Genomic DNA, 5,000 nt, shown 5'->3' with positions numbered 1-5,000 from the left:
TTTGTCTTATCTATTCAGAGTATATTTTTCCTACAATATTGGCTTCAGTTTAGACAAAGGAGATTTCATTCCGTCTATTTCCGCATGCGCCGCATTGCGTGTCTGTATGTGCGAAGCAAATCCGAAGGCGGCAACGGCGGTTGCGGAAAGTAAACACGCATGCGACAACCGCAGCGGTGGCGACACAAATTAACCTTGCTCACTTACAAATTCAATATATTTGATAAAAGACCCATATATGTGTCCCTATGACATGAAGAATAAAAAATACAACAGAGATTTCTTTCACTTAATATTGCACTTTAACCTTCAGTTGATAAGTCGGCTTTGTCATCATCTATTTTCAGAGTATGACTTTTGTCCGTGTACTATTGGCTGCAGTTTTAACAAGGGAGATTGCAATCTGTATTGGAAGGGGATAATAAAATATTCTTCTTACTAGCAAATCATGGAATACAAGGAGGTATGTAATGATATAGGCGGTTTATCTGTTTAATGAACGCAAAATGATTTCTTAGGAATTTTATATCTCTTGATATGAAATTGATATATATATAGAACCTTTATAGAAAAAAAGTATAAGAACTGTAGATAGGCAAGGTTTGTGTGTCATTTTAAAAATATTTACAAGCTTTTACATAAGAAAGTTGAGAAATATTTGGACATGACATGCGCAGCCGATCTCTAAATAGGATAAAAACATCGACTTTTCAATATTTTAGGCAATTGTTCTGTGAATTGAGGAAGATCTTAGGAGTGATGAGGAGAATGTATGGTCGAGTATTCAAGTTCTTTCTCCGGTGAGATCTTCTGGGTTAACACATAATATGCCGTATGAGCGAAGGGCGAATTCTTTAGTGCTACATCTTCGCGGTGTAGCAGTGATACAAGCCACGCCATCGGTGATGAGGAAAAAAAAACAAAACAAATATATAACAAAGAATTCATACTATCACTAATTTTCGCAAACTTGGTAGTCTATACAATCGGCAGTTCACCAATTTTGAAATGTCATAAAGAATGCGTGTCGAGATACGCTGGTAATTATCGCGCACAGGCAGGATATCAACAGAAACAACGCAGAAAGTTTAAATTTAATAATTTTCTTTTATTTGAGTTATCGCCTATTAGGATGTGTGTTTGTGTAAGGCTGAAAGGCATATAGAGTACAGCAAGAGTTTTATGATCCTTTTCACTGAATTAAGGAAGATCTTGGGAGGATGTATGGTCAAGTATTATTTTTTTTTCTCCGGTGAGGCCTTCTGGGTTAACACATGATATACCAGATGAGAATAGTCTCTCGCAAAAGATAGATATAGGGTCCTGGAACTCGCCCTAGTACGATTTGCGTATGTGTCTATCTATTTATGCTAGTGCATATTTGAAGACAATAATGAAGGTATACTGAGTACAAAGAATTTTATAATCATTTTCACTGCATTATATTCTTATCATATAAGATGCTTTAGCGACTTAAGGCAAACTACGTGTTAATACACGATGGAGAGCTGAATATGATCATCGGATTAATACCCATGATCTCTTTGCCTTGCCCTCTAGGTCTTTATCTTCAACCAGTATCGCATCCGGAGAGCACCTGAGAGGACCAGTTTTACCCTCATGATTACTGATTATAGAACTTTTTTTATATAACATTTCCGAAACCTCTAAAACTTTGATACACTCTAATACAAATTTGCCCTTTACTGGAACCTGTTGAATTATTATTATTATTATTGAGATTTGTAAAGATCTAGCTTCGCCCGGGCCTTCCCTATATATTACCCGGCCTGTGTCAGTGATTTATAGCTATCTCCTCTTAACGTGGTGGCGGGATTGCCAGCAGACGCTCCCGCCGCCATGATGTAAGCATGTGGTATAATCTCTTTATAACGAAGTCTGACAAGTCCACTGTAAAGTCCTCGCTAACTGAGGGATCTTCATCTATTTTTCGGCTGTTTGTCAGGCTAACCATGGGTCCACTAGGAGGTGGAGAGCCTTTGGTAGCTCTGACTGTTGTTAGGCTTGGCTTTTTTCTTGCCAGTCTTTGTCTGTGTCTTTTTCCTTTATTGGCTTTACCTGTGTAAGATCAGCCTGTTCTGGCACTGACTGCACAGATTCAGCCTGGTTTGGCTCTGCCTGTGAGTGGGGAAGGGAGTCTCGTCCTGGGGTGAGGGTGGGGCTGGTTTTGCTTTGTCCAGCTTCGTTCCCCTCAGTCTTCCCCAACAGTCTGGGTCATTGCCGTCATGGCGACTGTGACTGCTTTCTCCGCCTCCTCACTCAAACTCCCCAAAGCTGTTGCTACTGCAGTAACTACAGCAGTCAGCAGGAGAGTCATATCTTCCTCATCAAAGAGGATATTATCGGCTATTGGGGGGGCTTTTGCAGTGTTCTTTGAACCTCTAATCCAGATCAAGGGTAGTGAATTCACGGGTCACCAGGACTTGCCTAGTTGGGGTCTTCTCCTCCGACATTCGGGGAGTCCCCACGACCTGTGGGTGTGACGTAATCAAATCCACATCATACGAAACTAAGAAGCCAAGGAACACCATCTCGACTCTCCTATCGTCGGGATTCAGTGGTGAGGCACACACCTTCCTCCAACCTTAAAGCTCCTTCGTTCCCTGCAGAAAATTCAGGGTAGCTTGGTCTCTAGGCACAATGATTATACCCTGATCATACCCTGGTCTCTGACAACCCGGATTGACAAACAGATTTTTCTTTGCATCTCTAATTCTCTCACCAGTTGGTAGGCATTGTCGAAGCCTTCAGTTTAGAGGGGACCTTGAATTGAAGGAAACGCCTAGTGGGTCCAGACTCTCCGTCAAAGTCTGTCTCCGGCCTAGGTCGTTTCGGACCACCCTTTTGGCATGTATTCTGTGCTCTGGTCGTGGGAGCAGCTGCTAGTTCGACTGGTTCAGCTTGTGCTCTCATCCCGATCAGAGAAGACGTCTGAGGAGGTCAGAGTTTGGCTGCAGGTCAACCTCCAGGACTCCCGTCTCCACAGGCACAAAGGCTGCCACGCACGGCAAACTGGTGGGTAGGTGAGAACCCCTGGGGAGAGACCAGAGGGGATGCCATTCCACAAGATAGGCATCATTGTTTGGAACCCTTTGTTCATCCTTCTCTAGTGAGCCAGTCACCTAAAGGCTGGTTCACCTCAGAGAGGGAGCTCATGTCCTGTAACTCTTCGAGGCGGTTCCAGTGGCAGGACCTGTGACTCCCTTGAAACATCTTTTCATATTGTATAAAATTGTTTACCTTCAACTTGATATGGTTTCATACACCCTGGTCAGCCAATCAGAGTGTGGCATTTTTCAGATATATTTCACGTTGTCTCAGATAGGGATATATATTTTCATTAATTACGAATCGCATATTGAGTTTCTTGATATAATCTTTTCTTGTACAGGTGCATAAAAAGTTTCTGTGACCTTTTAGCAGTATATCAAATACATGTTCACTCTATATGGGCAAGTTTGAAGTCAGTCATGACGGTCGCTGGAACGACATGGTAAGAATTTCCAACGCGTCCGAATCATATGATGTTGTATGGACTTCATTGGGATGAATGTCTTCAAAATCATATTGTACGTATATGAAATAACCTTAAAAGCTCAAAAAATATCTAAGAAAATACCGTGCACCTTGATTTGTTGATGTACTTCATTCAATAAATCAAGCAAATGTCCGTGATCATTGAAATTACCCAGTTGTCTGAGTTGCCCACAGGATTCACTCGCCGTGGATACGATAGGATCTAAAGCCTTATTCAACTTGCATTATTCATATGAATAACAATATATGTTATAAGAAAATAAATATTTTGACTAAATCAGAGAAATACCTTTAAACTTTTCACAGCCTTGTGAAGCGAAGTTGTAGAGTACTCAAGGTACTATTTTCATTTTATTAATGAAGCTTCTACAAAATAAGGATCCAAAACCTTATTCAATTTCCATTTTTCATATGAATAACAATGTATGTAATATGAAAAAAAAATTGAGAATTTGAATTTGAGAAATACATTTAAACTTTCCACAGTAACATAAGTTATAGAGTAGTCAGGTACTATTTAATTTTATTTGGAGCTTCCACAACGTTTTTCTTGAAATTAAAATTCATACCAGCAAATTAAGTACTTTAATGGTTTTCTATTAACTTTTTATGTGAAATATATTTTTTTTTTTTTAATTCTTCTCTCAAAACTTTGGATGTCAGTACAAATTTCTATGATCTTGTGTTTCGTAGCGACGGTGATGCAACTTGAAACAATGTAACAGAGTGTTAGGGGTTTCGGGATGCTACAAAAAAGACCTTATCTCACCCTCATTTGTTATGAGTGTGATCACTCCCCTGTAAAACTCCCATCCGGGGGCGCATTATATCTTAAGAGGCAGGGATGGGTGAGCTAATGCGTCCATTCTCTGCCTATTTGTGCTATTTTATTTATTTTTCTTCCTCTTACCATTATTGCTTTTATTGCACCTTCCTTCCTCTCCCTCCCTCTTTGTTTTTGTTTGTTTTCTTGACAATGTAAGATAATCTACATGTTCAGACACGAGTTATAGCATCATTAGAAGCTCTTACTGATCTTGGGTTTCGGTCATCCACTGACTTAACTCGGACATGACCCTCTTTCAAGGCCTGTACCCGTGCTGTGTTTGAGAGACAGCAGCTGGGTGCTTAGTTTTTGTGTCTGTTTGCATCTTCTTCCTCTTATTCTTCTTCTTATTAAGGAGGAGGGAGAAGGGACACCCTTCAGGTGAGCCTGTTAGTCATCACCATTAGATACAGCTAACAATTTCCGGTTGTGGTCATCGATTATGCCAATCACTTCCGGTATCGAGTAAGCTTACTTCTTGTTATGGCACGTCATGTGCGTACGTAAGGTGAGTCTATAGTCTATATAGGCTCAACCTATATATATATATATATATTATATATATATAAACATACACACACACACACATATATATATTATATATACTATCTATCTA

At 40.0% G+C, this 5,000-nt stretch overlaps 1 protein-coding gene across 2 annotated transcripts in view; it reads right to left on the bottom strand.

Annotated features, from left to right (window-relative positions):
- Nucleotides 1–5,000, bottom strand: part of LOC125032963 — an 18,181-nt gene that overhangs the window by 12,156 nt on the left and 1,025 nt on the right. The gene's annotated exons all lie outside the window — the stretch shown is intronic.

The sequence above is a fragment of the Penaeus chinensis genome, chromosome 15 (assembly GCF_019202785.1).
Source record: "Penaeus chinensis breed Huanghai No. 1 chromosome 15, ASM1920278v2, whole genome shotgun sequence".
NCBI classification, from domain to species: Eukaryota; Metazoa; Arthropoda; class Malacostraca; order Decapoda; family Penaeidae; genus Penaeus; species Penaeus chinensis.
Note: the sequence above shows the minus strand (reverse complement) of the source record. Positions and strands in the feature narration are given on the sequence as shown.